The 16,117-nt window shown below is 42.6% G+C and overlaps 1 protein-coding gene across 1 annotated transcript in view; it reads left to right on the top strand.

Moving 5' to 3' along the window:
* Farp2 (FERM, ARH/RhoGEF and pleckstrin domain protein 2) overlaps nt 1-16,117 on the top strand; it is a 104,224-nt gene that overhangs the window by 33,617 nt on the left and 54,490 nt on the right. The window lies entirely within an intron of this gene.

The raw sequence follows: 16,117 nt of genomic DNA on the forward strand, positions 1-16,117 counted from the left end.
GCCTCTGCACTAGTTTCTATGACCTCCCTAGCCACTGGACTTCTGACTATGTTTAAGGAATTAAATATGAGTTTCCTCCTGTGGAGCGGGCATCAAATCCAGTTAGAAATGAGTTGGTTACACCCATAACAGTTTGCCATCTTTGCACTGCTAGACTTCTCTTGCCTGGCCAGTTTGCGTTGTTACACATACACCTGGCAGCTGAGGAAGACTGCTGATTACAGTTCTCCCCAGCAGCCTACACAGCACCTTTCAGTGCTAGGAGGACTTGCGAGGCCAGTTCTGGCTTGATTTCTCTGTTATGAGATCAAGGCCTATAGTATCTTCTCTAATAAGATCTTACCGACTAGTTCTAGTAGACATCCAAGAGCTGTTGCAATTGTCTTTATTGGAAGGCCTTAGGGACCTCCCTGGCCATCAGATTATAGGGAAGTAGCCCACTCCTGGAACTAGAATATTCATTTAATACCTACATCTTCTGTGAGCAGCTTTATCCACCCACATGGGATATCTCTGTTCAAACTATTTTTTAAATTTTGCTTTTGATTATCTTACCACGTAAAATAATATGTTATAGACTGAACATTTGGGTCCTTTAAAAGAATGTTGACACTGTGAATGATGATATTTCAAGATGGGAACTTGAGAGGTAATCAGGTCACCAAGGTAGAGCCTGCATGAATGGAATCCATACCTGTGTAAGAAGAGACATGAAAGAGTGCTTTCTCTCCTCTGCTTATGTGTGTGGAGCTATAGGAAGATTCCAGTCTTTGAACCAGGAAGGAGTTCTCATTGTATAGTATGTCTACTGCAACCTTGGTTTTAAACTTTCAAGCCTCCAAAACCATGAGGCAGATGTAAGTTATACAGCATGTATACATACATACATACATACATACACAAACACACATACATACATATATACACATACATACATACACACCTACATACATACATACATATGTACTATAACAACCTGAACTCTCAACTCAGTTTTGAAAAGATAAATAACCTAGCTTCTGCCTTTTCAGGGGTGGGGTGAGGGCTGTTTTTTTTTTTGTTTGTTTGTTTGTTTGTTTTATTCTCCCTCCCCACCCCCCACCTCCAGGCAGGATTTTTTCTATGTAACATCTCTGGCTATACCAGAACTAGCTTTGTATACCAGGCTGGTTTTCAAACTCAAAGAGATCCTCCTGCCTCTGCTAGGATTAAAGGCATGAACCACCACTGCCCAGCTTCCTAGCTTCTACTCTTATCCAAGATCACACAACTAATATGCAGACATACAAGGTTTCTCATCCAAATCACCTTTTTAGTGATGCCTTCTAGGTCTTTTGTCATCCCTTGTGCTGATTTCATGGTAGCAATTGCTTTGGTTATTTTTCAGTGGCTATCTGAATATCTGTGTTTGTGTGTGAATATCTGAGTACTTGCAATGTTTTTCTTCAAAGCATTTGTTCAAGGGTTGGCTGTCTTAAAGAGGTTCTTACATCAGAGTAAGCTGATTATAACCTGGTTGAAATTTAGGACACGCCATACATATGGAGGCCAGTGTGTGGGTATGTATAGCTTGCATATAGCTCCCTGCCCTGTAACCTCTGTATCACCAGGCCATCCTTGGCCATGTTTAGACTTGCTTTCGTGGTCTCTCAGCCTTATCTGGCAAGCAGGGCTTGGGTTTCAATCCTGAAGTTACATGCTTTGCTGTCAGCATGTGTTATTCAAGGATTCTCCTGAGACTGTACTTGGGCTCTGGCCTCCTATCCTGCAGGCGTCTATACCACCTGGCTTTTACTGGCTACAGGCCATTGCTGGGGTTTGGATTTAGTTTTCTTAATTTTCCTGAAAAGAAGTACCTCACACCCCCCCCTTTTTTTTACTTTATTAGAATCTTAAGTTTATTTTACATGTATATTTTTGTCTCCCCACCACATACATGTCTGACCATCACGTGACTATGTCCTATCATAATATTCCATATACACTTAAAACCAGCTATGGAAATTTGAATGTGTGTGTAGAGTCAAAACACTTATACATACAAAATAGATGTTTAAAAAAGAATAAAAAATGTTTAAGGTCTATTTTCCTCTTTGTTGTGCCACATAATGTTCTTTTTCATTGAAGCTGATTTTCTGCTTTTCAGGAAGGCATTGGTAGTTTGGGAATTTGAGAGGAATGTTTGTTTGCTCCTCCTTTACCCCTGTGCTTTGAGATGGGTCCCCATGCTGTAGCAAGTGGAGGAAAAGAGCAGGGTCCCAGCAGGGTGAGCTGGCAGGGTACACATACCAATGGCAGGCTCTGTTTTCATGCCCATGTACTCACACATCTATTCATAAAGAAGAAAAAAGGGGATCACACAATGCCAGTTTCCCTTAGAAAGCTTTCTGTGAGCCAAACTGCCTTTGGGCTCTTCTTTTTCTCTAAGTAGAAAGATAAGAAATAAAAGGAAATCCTGTGTTAATTGTCTAGATCTTAAACATCAATTAATAGGCTGTTTCTCTGTTTCCCCGTGTATGACATGCTGTATGCAAATGCACTGAGAAAACAAGGTTGTCCTAAAACTAATGGTGTAAACCTTCTTGATACACCCTTGTTCTTGCTCAGTGGGGAGACGTTAGCGATGTCATTCACTGATGGGATAGTGGTTCACTACCATCTGCACTTCTCTTCTCACCTCAGGCTCTGTGAGTCTAGTAGTTTCTCCACTAGGAAGGTGAGATATCAGGGTCTGTGCCTCAGGCCCATTGCTTCACTTGTGAGAGCCATTGACAGACTGATAAGTCTTGGGGTGCAGGTTGGTACCCAGAGACCCTCTATGAAGCTGCTCTCACATTGTAAGACTCCTGGTTGTGTAGAGCTTCTGTTCTCCATTATATTGCTATAGTCCTGCTAGCAACTTAGAGCTTTGCAGGAATTGCCACAGTGCTTTGCTCTCATGCCCCAGATTTGGGGTCTTCATTTCAAGCTAAAAATGTCAAGGCTGCCCAGTGCAAGAGTATTTTCTAGAGTCTGTCCACTTAGTTACTCATGGTCTAGTCAGGAGAAGGATACTACACTATACTAGGATCTTAAACTGGGATAGTTAACAGAAATAACCATTAACTAATTATAAAAATTGACTGAAAGGCTGGGAGGAGGGAGCCATGCTAAGGAACAGGAGTTGTGCTGAGCAGCCGCCCCTTAGAGCTGAGGAAAAGAAAACTCAGTGAGCCACAAACTTGGAAAGGGCTCTTTCCCCAAGGCTGAGGTTCAGACCACTGGATGATGGTGAAGTTCAGTGCGGTCAAAGGAACAGGTTGGCAGGCCAGGGCTGAAGTGCCAGTGAATTTCATGGGGCAGTGGACGTCACTGGCCATCCTACACACTGCTGGCAAGAATTCCTGAAGTCTCAGACTCCCATTCTCCTCAGTGCCCTGCCCCAGCACCACAGAATATGGACGAAGAACATGGGGTTGGGGTTAGAGGCAATAAAGAAATAATTTCTTATGGATAAATAACAGCTTTAATTGGAATCTTAAGTTAAATTATTTCCTTGAGTAGTATTGTCAGACTTGCTGTAGAATAAAGACACACATGGGAACTTAGTAATAAAAGCTTAGCCACTATAGCAAGGCTACCTCCCAGCCAGCTCAACTCACTTAATTAACCTGCCAATTGTAATTCATGTCTGCCACGTGGCCACTACTTCTTTTTCACTTCTTCTTCAGTATGTCCAACCTTGACAACGTCACTCTGGCAAATCTTGCTTCAGATTCTTCTCCCAGAGACCCTCTCTCAGCCCCGAAGTATTGCCTTCTACTTCCTGCCCAGTTATTGGCCATCATATCTTTACTAAAACCAATCAGAGTATGTCTTAGGCTGGTTAGGAAGAACAGAAATACACTTTCACAAAGTATACACCAATAGAATACTTTAATATAACTCTTATCTGAACATTTAAAATATTGGTTGGGTCCACTGACAGGCAAACTTGTGTTTGCCTGTGTAGCATGATTGAGAGTAATATGTGTCTGTGGGTCCCTTTGACTTTGTTGTCTGTCTCTTTGCTTGATTGGCTTTGTCAGAGTGGTTTTTCCTATTTAACCAGGCTGGCTTGTACTTAAGAGTCTTCCTGTCTTGGTCTCCTAAGTGCTGAGATTAGAGGTATGCATCACCACCTCTGTCTTCAGTCAGTCTCTTTTGTCTCAAGAATGTAGAGTGCATGTAGTCAGCCATGTTTCCTCAGCCATGTTGACGCCTTCAGCAGAACTGGAAGCAGCCATTCATATCATCCAGGGATACATGAGGACCTAAGTAAGAGTTGATGTTGCAAGCTGTGAGACTGAAGGTGGCTGTCCACAAGGCTGGTGACCTTTCAGTGGGTCTTGAATGAATAAAGCAACAGTTGCCTATAAGATCTCAAGATTATTTTAACTGTGCTATATACCATATTATAGAGGGCAATTTGAGGATGACGTAAATCTGAGACAAGAAACAAATATTAAGTAATACAGCTAATAGTACAGATCAGATTTTGTTACAGGAGCAGCGTGGCTTGAGCTATAAATGTGTGCATGAGGTAAACAGGCCAGAGGACAAAATCAAGCTGTTTGGGAAGAATTTTCCCACAGATCCAAGACAAAGGATAAAGAAGTACTTTGTTAACGGAGCTTTTGTGACCATTTCTATCTAGACAGAATCTTTACTGGCACTTTTGTAGATGTCGAGCTTTGAACAATATACTTTATGTCTGAGCTGGAAAGGGACTTCCTTGAATGCCAGGACCAACTGAAATGATGAAACCCTGTACAAAATGTATTGCTTCTTACCCTGTAGTTCCCATGTTGTAGTCTGGTCTGGGTGGCTGTATTGTCAAGTGGTTTGCCACTGTGACAACCAGTTTCTCTTCATCTGCATGTCTGTGAATGATGTCAGTTCTTTTGTTGATGGATGAACGGCCTTTTTACTTCATCTCATGGAGAGTCTTGTTTCACCTGATCATTGCTTTGGGGATGGGTAGGTACTGCCTAACTGTAACTGAATTTCCTCAATTTTAGGAACAGAAGGTAAACTTTGAATATAGAGTATATGAGAAGGTAAAAATGAGTACATGGGGGCTGGAAAGATGACTCAGTGGATGTAAAAGCACTTAACCAGACAGGCAAAATAACCCAAGTTCAGATCCCTAGAACCAGTGTCAAAGCCTCAGTAGTTCTTGTCTGCAACCCTAGCACTCTACAGTGAGGCATTAGGCAGAGACAGGAGAATCCCCTGGAGTATAAACTACAGCAGCAAAACAGCATGAGAGATCCTGCCTCAATCAAGGGATGCAAGGGTGACTCCCAGGGCTTTTCACTGCCTTGTGCAGGTGCACGTACCATGGCACGTGTGAGCTGTGGCATGCACGCAGAATGGGCATGTATATAACAGATGTGTATAGCAGTAAATACAGAGCTTATCATAACACTTAATAAGCTATACTCCAGGTCATGAGGTTCCTGAAAGAATTAAGGGGAATGTGTCTATTAAACTTATTTGGAAAGTAATGCTGAAAAATATTCTGAAAGTTTTTTATCTTTAAAATATACATTAGGCCGGGCGTGGTGGCGCATGCCTTTAATCCCAGCACTTGGGAGGCAGAGGCAGGCGGATTTCTGAGTTCAAGGCCAGCCTGGTCTACAGAGTGAGTTCCAGGACAGCCAGGGCTATACAGAGAAACCCTGAAACCCTGTCTCGAAAAAAAAAAAAAAATATATATATATATATATATTAATTAGGCTAGAGAGATGGCTTTGTGGTTAAGAAAACTTGTTGCTCTTGCTGGGAGACCTGAATTTGGATCCTAGTGCCCACAAAGTGGATAACAATCATGTTTAACTCCAGTTCCAGGGAATCTGAGACCCTCTTCTAATTTCCATGGAGACCAGGTACACAAATCTTACATATACATGCATAAAATAAAAAATATAAAAATCACTTATACACATAAAATTTTAAAAATCTGTAAAAAATTAAAGCACATTATGATAAAGATAAAATTTTTTCATGTTTTACATTTTTCCCTATTGCTGGAGATCTAATCTAGGGCCTTGCACATAGTAGGCAAGCATTCTAGCACTGAGCCACATCTGCAGCACCTACTGTGCATATGTGTAGGTAGGAGGAGGAAGAAGTTATTAAATGCCATTTTGACTACGTGCATCCATCATATAATCAAGGGATCTCAAGGCCAGGCTTGTCTTACCCTCTCAGCAGACCCTCAGTGAAAAGATAGTTGCACACTTGCAACATCCCCAGAAGGGTACACGCCCTTGGTGTGTGTGCAGGCAGATGCTTTCTGATGCCCAATGCTGTTCTCTGGGTGAAGTTGGTATACATTGGATTTTGGCTTGGAGACCTGTCCCTAACATGGTACAGATCCTATTTACTGTTATTTCATTAAATGTCCATAAAACCCTTTCAGGCTGGCTTAGTTAGGGTTTCTATGGCAATGATAAAAAGCCATGACTAAAAGTAACTTGGGAAAGAAAGAGTTTATTTCTTTTACATGCCCACACCACAGTCCATCATTGAAGGAAGTCAGGGTAAGAGTTCAAAGTAGGAACCTAGAAGCAGAAATTGAAGCAGACAATGGAGGAATACTACTTACTGGCTTGCTCCCCATGGCTTGCTCAAAGGTGCTTTCTTATACAACTCACGACCACCTCTCCAGGGGTGGCACTGCCCATAATGAGTCCACACACATTAGTTATTAATGATTAATCAAGAAAATACCCCAGTGCTTGCTCAAAGACCTTCCCAAAATGGCTCTAGCTTGTGTCAAGTGGACAAGAAACTAACCAGCAACAGGATAAGAATAGCATTTAATCTGCAAACAAACAAAACCAAGACTCAAAATAACCACCCAATAGGAACCAAGAATCTAGTTTCAAAGCCTGTTAAATGAATATGCAGTGAAACTTGCTCTTGTTAAACACAGGGGCCAGACAATACCCAGGGAACACCCTGTCATCAGGGGGCTAACCAGCTCTCAGGAAGGATGGCTGCTGCTAGTTTGGAGATGGCTGAAAGCACACCCATGAGTCAGAGGACCAGGGAGAGAGCCTGCTTTATTGATTTTTTAATTGTCTTTACCAGATGTTTGGTTCAGATACAAGGCATCTCCCAAACAGGCTCATTTGTTAAGAGGCTCGGTCCCCAGCAGACAGTAATACAGAAAGGTGATTTGATTATGAAAGTGCCTACTTTCTAAATGGACTAATTCATTGATTGGTTCATAGCTGTTTTATGTTATTTGGAAATAAAACCTAATTGTAGGAAGTTGGGTAACTGGGCATGCCTTTGAAGGGTGTATCTTGTTCCTATGCCTGCCTTCCTCATTTCCTGTCTCCACGAGCCACGTGGGTCCTGCCTCATCATGCAGGCCCAAAAACAACAGTGTCAAGTGACCGTCTCTGAAATCTGAAAATCTGAGCCCAAAGTAAGTCATGTTACTTTTTCCTTTAACATTATCTTCTGGAGAGATTTCCGTTTCAGTATGCAGAGGGCAGCCTTAGTCCTTTGACTGTGCCCAGCAAGTTGTGTTCAGATTTTGTCAAGCAAAAATTCCTCTCTCGGGGAAGTGAAGATCAGTGAAGACACGTCTTAAGTGTTACACAGCTAGCTCCAAAAGCAAGCCATGCTCAGCCTCCACACTGTCCTCTGTGTTCTATTTATCCCTGCAAACATCACATGCCCCCCACTGGTCTAGCCTTAGCATGTGTATCTGTCTCAGGAGACATTACACTGCCAATCAGCCTGAGTCCCCAGAAGCAGCAAGAAACTGCAGCACACTACCAGAAGTTTTTTGGCACGTTTCTCTCTATGGGTACTGACACATGTAGTTCAACTACACAATGTAAGGCAGATCAGTACATGTGTGTTGTTAGCAAAGAATCTATTGTGTGTGCTTCCATGTGCTTTGCTTTAGCAGAACATCCTCTCTCCTGTGTATGCTTTAGCCAAACTTTCCTTCACTAGTCTGCCATAGCCTTTCACCTGTGTCCAGTTCAGGAAAATGTTCCTGTTTTGTTTTGTTTTTCGAGACAGGGTTTCTCTGTGTAGCCCCGGCTGTCCTGGAACTCACTCTGTAGACCAGGCTGGCCTCGAACTCAGAAATCCGCCTGCCTCTGCCTCCCGAGTTCTGGGATTAAAGGCGTGCGCCACCACGCCCGGTAGGAAAATGTTCCTTCACATGTTTGTCCCAGCAAAACACCGTCCAACACAACTGACTTTCCAAAGAACCGCTAAGCTTCTATGTTGCAGTAACTTCCAACCCCAATAATTCTGTACAAAACCCACACAATCCAGTTGTTATATTTATAAGCTATAAGCCTAGATTGGGCAGAACTAGCACTATACTAACTTACTCCCCAGCTGTGAGACCCTTTGCTACTTGCAACTTTCTCTTGGCCACGTGGTTCTGCTCCACCTTCCAACCCTCCTCCTCTTCTCTCTCCTCCTCCTCTTCTGCCCTCTCGCCTTCCCTTCCCTTCTCTCCTCTCTTCTCTACTTGCTCCCATTCTCAAAGACCTCCTGTCCCACCTTTCCCCTCCACTGCCCAATCACAGGCTCTACCCTTTATTGACCAGTAAATGGGGAAAAGATTCACATGAATCACCTGAGCATGTGATCGACTGCTTGTCTGGGGGCACACCCTCTTGAGGAAGTAGAATTAACATCAAAATTCAAACATCCTCAGGACAGCCCACAGCATTTCCGCTTGGGGTTGATGTCTGCTGCCAGTAGCGCCCCTGACCAGTATTCTCCAGCACTGTGTACTTTGAGACTCCACGTTTTGCCACTCATACAGACCAGGGCAGGGAGTGATAAGTGTAATTTTTATTTACATATCTTTAAGTCTGAGCTTATTAAGCCTCCTTTTATATGTGTAAGCTCTCTCAATGGTGGTAGTGTCTTCTTTCTTCTCTTCTTCCTCTTCTCCCTCTAGTCCATCTCCTCCTCTTCCATTCTCTTCCCTTTTCTTTTCCAGGTACAAAGCGTCCAACTTAGGACTTTGAACATGCTAGACAAGCACTGACCCTCTGAGACATACCCCACCTGGCTACCTTTGCATCTTCTTTGAAAAATGTCTACTTAGGGCCTCTTGTTTGATCTGGGGTTTCTTTCTTTAGAGTTGTGCAGGTTGCTTATATATTTTGAAGAATCGCTTCTTGTCACATGGTTTGCCTCATTTTCTCATACTCAACATGGTAAATTTTCTTTTTGTTCATAATTCCCTCTGCTGGGCCGAAGTGTTTCAAATGGTGTAGTTCCACTTGTTTGTTTTTGCTTTTGGAATGAGAGCCAAATAAATCAAGGCCAGTATTAAGCAGCCTTCTCTCTGTGTTTATTTCCAGGAGGTTTTGTTGGGTTTTGTGGAGTGGGAGAAGCTGGGAGGCTGGCCTGTCACTCACTCTAAACCATGCTAGCTTTGAATTGGTAGTAAGCATCTTATCTCTGCCTCCATAGACCAGTTTTAAAATGTGTACTGTGATCTGGGTACACTATACTAGACCTTGCTTCTAAAAGTTTTATGTTTTTAAGTTAGATATGTTGTCTTTGATCAATTTTGAATTGACTTCTATATGTGGTATTAGGTAAGGGTCCAGTTTCTTTCTTTAGCATGTGGTTATTCTATTTTCCCAGTGCTGTTTATTAAAGAATTTATTCTTTCCTATTGTGTCTTCTTGACAAAAATTAGTTGACTTAATTGCTTATTTTTATTCTGGGCTATCTACATTGCTGGTTTGTGTGTAGATTAATGCTGGTACTATATTGCTTTGATCATGTGGCTTTATAATGCCATTTAAAATCTGGATGTATGGTGTGCCCAACTTTATTTTTATTGTCAAGATTGTTTGGCTAATATGAGCTGTTTTATGGATAGACACAAATTCTGGAATTTTTTCCTATTTGTATGAAAAGATCCGTTAGAATATTTGTAGGAATTGAGTTGAATCGGTAAGGCCCAATTATATACTGACTATAAGAAACATGCCATTTAAATTCAGAGATGGTTAAAGGCCAAAATGTGGTATGTTATGCCATGAAAATGTTAGCTAGAAGTAAGAAAAAAGGCTGTTCTTACCAAAGTAAACTGTCTGTAGGAAAGCAGAAAGTCATTATATGATGCTGGAAGGGTCAGGTCCACCTGGAAGTGTAACTCAATATTCATGTACTCATCATCAGAGCACCTGCCTCCACAGCGAAACCGAGACCATGTGAGAGCAGAAGCCAAGAACAACAGGATGCAGCTGGAGACTTCAACACCTTACCTCCAATAATAGAAAGTCAAGCAGCAGCACATACAGTATACAGCATTATAGACTCAGCTTGTTCCAGATAACTCACTGTTTTGTTTCTAAAATGTAGTTACTTCTTCTAGTCTATTCTCAAATTATAGTCAAGTGTTCCTCATGTGTCATCCAAGCACCAAGTGGCAGCATCTAAAAGACCACTGCAAGCTCAAGGCCGGCCTAGTCTACTTAAGGAGGTCCGGGCTAGCCTTGTAAGTTATGTAGTGTGGGGCCCTGCTTCACCACCCCCTGCATAAAACCCTGCAGTTATTATATTAGGCCAAGCATTTAGCTTAGTGACAGAATACCTGCCTGGTACAGATAAAAGTCTTGCATTTTTATCACCAGCAGCACTAATTTCAAAACAGAATCACTTCAAGATGGGGTTGCAGTAATGGCTCTGCCATCAAGAACACTTATTGGTCTTGCAGAGGACCCACGTTCGGTTCACAGCACCCACATGGCTGCTTACAACTATCTTTAACTCCAGTTTCAAGGGGTTCTGTGCCTTCTTCTGACCTCAGCAGGCACCACATACTCATGTAGTGGGCATCAGATATGCAGGTAGAACAGCCATTTTCAAAATAAAGATAATAAATACATCTTTTTTTTTTTTTTTTTTTTTTTTTTTTTTTTTGGTTTTTGGAGACAGGGTTTCTCTGTGTAGCCCTGGCTGTCCTGGCACTCACTTTGTAGACCAGGCTGGCCTCGAACTTAGAAATCCGCCTGCCTCTGCCTCTGCCTCTGCCTCTGCCTCTGCCTCTGCCTCTGCCTCTGCCTCTGCCTCTGCCTCTGCCTCTGCCTCTGCCTCTGCCTCTGCCTCCCGAGTGCTGGGATTAAAGGCGTGCGCCACCACGCCCGGCTTAATAAATACATCTTTTGTTTGTTTGTTTGGTGGTTTTCGAGACAGGGTTATCCTGGAACTCACTCTGTAAACCAGGCTGGCCTCAAACTCAGAGACCCACCTGCCTCTAAATCTTTTTTTACTTTTAAAAATAAGATAGTATATATATATATATAAGATAGTATATCAAGAGGGGACTAGAGAGATGCTTCAGCACTGGCTGCCCTTCCAGAGAACTTGGGTTCAATTCCCAGCACCCACATGGCAGTTACTGTCTGTACCTCCAGTTTTAGGGAATCCAACACCCTCACACAGACACACGTGCAAGCAAAACACCAATGAACATAGAATAAAAATAAATTATTTTTTAAAAAAAGATAATATGAAGAGTGTGCCAAGCATGGTGACATATACCTGTAGACCTAGCATTTATGAGGTTGAGACAGGAGGATTAGTAAAAATTTGAGGTTAGTCTTTAATATATAGTGAGATTTAGTCTCAGAAACCAAACAAGAAACTAACAGGAGGTGGAGAGAGACAAGATGGCCTCTGTGAGCTTGAAGCTAACCTGGTCTACCTAGCAAATTCCAGGACAGCCAGGATTGCATAGACAAACAAAACAAAACAAGCATAGAAGAATTTATATCAAGAATAGACTGAGAAGCATGTAGTGGTGTGAGCCTGTGATCCAGCACTATGGAGGTGAAGCTCAGGAGATCCAGGGTTTTTTCTTGGCCATCCTGGGCTACATGTGTGTGTGAAGGGTGTTGGATTCCCTGCAACTTTTGGAAGTCAGTTGTGTCCTTCCACCATGGGATCCAGTTTACACAGTGGAAGTTTCCACAGTCTCACACTTTTATCCAGTAAACTATCTTGCCACCCTGTCATAGGATTCTTTTTCTCCTCCACAAGTCTAATGATATAATATAGTACTAAATTTCTTGTGTGTTTGAATAAACTTTGCATTGTTATACTACTCTTAATTATTACTGATTTATATTTGCCTGTATTTTACTAAGGATATTTTCATTAGTATCCATAAATTTACATTTTTATGTGAGGTTATGTTTGTTTGGGTTTTGGAAATGTAACCCTGACTCAAATGCTTTGAAGAAACCTACACATTTTTTGGCACTGTCTCTTTGTGGCTCTGAATATAGTAGTATTTTGGGACTGCAGTCTGATTTCAGTGACACAAAAGATATGAAGCTTCTCTGTTACTTAGACTTGGGAGAACTTCATTAGTTTAGTAAAACTGCACTACAGTTTTAGAGACTACACCCAAAGGTGTGTGCCTGTGTATTTATACAAACACAAAGAAGTAGGTATAGGACATACTGGATATGAAGGTGCATCTTGAGTGTGCTCCCGTGTGCCTCTGTAGGTAGTGTGGGGCCTAACTTGTAGGCCACCCCACCCTGCTTGGCACAGAGTGGCCGGGCAGTAGAAGGAAGAGGGCTGAGTTGAATTGCCTCTTCTCTGTACCACCTGAAATAGGACTTGTCTCAGACTGCAGCTACCATCAGAACCTGAAACAATTGTGCATATTTTAGGAGTTGCCATTTGCAGTGTGCTTACCACATTCTAACCTAGAGACACAGAATGGAAGACCCAGTACCTGCCCTTCAGATTGGCTGTCTAGAAGGAAGAACTATCAGATAGGCAGACATCAGTGTAATGGATGTGTTGCTAGGCATTACCAAATAGTGTGAGAGGTAGAACTGACTGGGACTCACAGGGCCATATGAGTACGCTGACTCTTGTTTTAGATTGTCAGAATGGAGGGGACAGCAGTACTTTGGGTGTATCTAGCCTCCCCATTCCCATCTCACCCTCAGTTTTGCGCTACAAGAGAGAGTGCTCCCATATGGTCATCCTCATGAAGTGGATGGAGGTGACAACAGAGCAGCTTCTGAGAGCCTTCCTGGAGTGGTTCTATAACCTAGTGGGTTTGGCTGCTGTTGTAGCAAACATCCCATAGCTGCCTTGTCTTCCACCTATTTAATAACCCCAGGGGTTTGCAGAAATGTATGGGGTAGGGCAGTGGGTCATGGGGTGTTCTTTCAGGTCATAGCAGTGGCAGACCTTCTCAGAGAGGCCATCACATAAGTGAGTTCTCCCTGTGAGGTGGTAAGAGATAGTATCAGGAGACATACCTGTAAGACTTGTTCTTCTGTTATTCATAAATGTCTTAGTCAGGGTTTTTATTCCTGCACAAACATCATGACCAAGAAGCAGTTGGGGAGGAAAGGGTTTATTCAGATTACACTTCCATACTGCTGTTTATCACTGAAGGAAGTCAGGACTGGAACTCAAGCAGGTCAGAAAGCAGGAGTTGATGCAGAAGCCATGGAGGGATGTTCCTTACTGGCTTGGTTGCTCTGGCTTGCTCAGCCTGCTTTCTTATTACCAGCCCAGAGATGGTCCCACCCACAAGGGGCCTTTCCCCCTTAATCACTAATTGAGAAAATGCTTTACAGCTGGATCTCGTGGAGGCATTTCCTCAACTGAAGCTCCTTTCTCTGTGATAACTCCAGCTGTGTCAAGTTGACACAAAACTAGCCAGTACAATAAATGTATCTATAACAAGGCCGGGACTGATAGTGGCCTGAGAGCTAGAGGCCTGGGGGAGGGCAGGGCAGTGAACTGCTGTCCTCTGCAGAGAGCATGGCCTCAGGAACTCACATCCAGCCAGATCTCCATCTCTGCCTACACAGTCAGCACTAACTGGGTCCAGTGTATTGCAGAAGCAAAAAGACATGGCATCAAAGGGGCATGATAAACGGGGAAGTCTTTATTTATTGGGGGAGGGGTGGGTTGTCCTTGTGCCACAGCTCACATGGAGAGGTTGGAGGACAAGGTTTTCTTCTTCCACCATGCTGATTCTGGGAACTAACTCAGGTTGTCAGGCTTGGTGGCAAGAGTCTTTTGCCCACTGAGCCATCTATCCAGCCCATACAGATGGAGTTCTCAAAGAGTAAATAAATAAATTGTACTTGGATCTCTGGGTTTTTTGTTTTGTTTTCTTTCTGTCTGTCTGTCTGTCTTTTTTTTTTTCAAGACTGGGCCTGTCTGTGTAAACCATCACCAGCTCCTACCCCATCCTAGAACTCATTCTGTGAACCAGGCTGGCCTCGAACTCAGAGGTCCACAAGTGCTGGGATTAAATGTGTGAGCCACCACTTGGGTCTTTGGTTGTAAAGCCATCTTGGTCCACATAGCAAGTTCCAAGCCAGCCAAGGCTACATAAAACCAGAAAGCAAAATGGAGTCAGGTGTGGTGACACATGTGTTTAATTCGAGCACTCCAGATGCACAGGCAGAGAGATCTCTATGAGTTTGAGGCCTGCCTGGTCTATATAACAAAGTCCATATAGAGCTACATACTGAGACCTTATTGCCCCTTCCCCCACAAACACTTATAAGTCACTCTGTAGTCCTCTTTTAAGGTCTCCAACGTATTTTTCCTGCTATTTTTTTCTTTATTAGAAATTTCAGGGGTTTGTTCCTTCGAGGATTTTTTTTTCTCCACAGTGATTACACAGAACATCTGGAGCTGCTGTGCTTTTTAACTCTAAGGACTTTCCTCTCCCCTACTTTATGTTTGTGTGAAGAGAAGATTGTTCATGCCGCTTGATCCAGCGTCACAAGAGTAAACAAAGAGCCTTACTTCTTACTTCCTGTCTCCAGTACAATAATGATAATTTCCTTGAAGGTTTGGTGTGCAGTCTACGCATATTTCATGGACTGTGTGAACACAGAGACCTTTAATTTTCCAACTGATCTTTTTCCTTTGGACTTTATTCCATAGCATATAGAGTTCTGGGTTCTCTTTCATTATGCTTGTGTTACTACTTATTTCGTTTTTTTGTTTGTTTGTTTGTTTGTTTGTTTGTTTGTTTTGAGCGAGCCAAACTTTCTGGAGCCCAGGCCTACCTGAGAACTCACCGTGTATGCCAAGCTAGCCTCAGACTCACTAGGTTTACTGGCTAGCTTCCCCAGGTGCTAAGATTATGGCAATGAGCCACCACACCTTGCTACTGTTTACTCACTTGGTCAATCCTCTACTAAATGTGTCCTTGTGTGATTAGCTTTGAGCAGCTTATGAGAGTGCCCATAGGAAAAGTGGACTTGATAGGACTGATAGATACATAATGAACTTTGAAAGTTATTTCCAAATTTACTCCTCAAGGGATACACATATGAATTAATAATATTAAAATTTCGTATTGCCTTTTTTTTTTTTTTGAGACAAGAGTCCTACTGTGTCACTCTGGCTTGCTTGGAGCTCACTATGTAGAACAGACTGGCCTCCAACTCATAGAAGTCAGGCAGCCTGTCTCCCTCCCGAGTGTTGGGATTAAAGATGTGCAGCCACATGCTTCCCATACCTCCAGGTTTTTTGTTTTGTTTTTTTGTTTGTTTTTTCCAAATAGGGCAGAAAGGTATCCTTGAGTCGATGATCTAAGTTCAATCCCTGGAGCCCACAAAAGTCATGTATAAGTGAAAGGAGAAATTCAACTCCAAAAGTTGTTCTCTGACATGCAAGTGCAGCACCATGGCTCCTGCAACATCCCTCCCCCTCAAAGAACTAAATAGATATATAGTTTCCTCAGCACTAGGCAGAAGTGCCTCACAGGCATGTCTCCTGGTGTTCTCTGACAAATGAAATCTTACTATCTTAATTTATCCTGGGACTAATTTATTAACCACTAAGCTCTATTTGTGGGTTTTTTTCATTCAGCTTATGTGTAGGTAAAAGATAAATGATATTAATTCAGTGTGATTCTAGATCATTATAATTTGTTCAACATCTCTCTAATCAAAAGTTTTTCAGGCTGGTGGTGGTGCACGCCTTTAGTCCCAGCACTGGGGAGGCAGAGGCAGGTGGATCTCTGAGTATGAGGCCAGCCTGGTCTGCAAAGTGAGTTCCAGGACAGTCTGGGATACACAGC

The sequence above is a fragment of the Mus caroli genome, unplaced genomic scaffold (assembly GCF_978045245.1).
Source record: "Mus caroli unplaced genomic scaffold, Mus_caroli_1 scaffold_1, whole genome shotgun sequence".
NCBI lineage: Eukaryota > Metazoa > Chordata > Mammalia > Rodentia > Muridae > Mus > Mus caroli.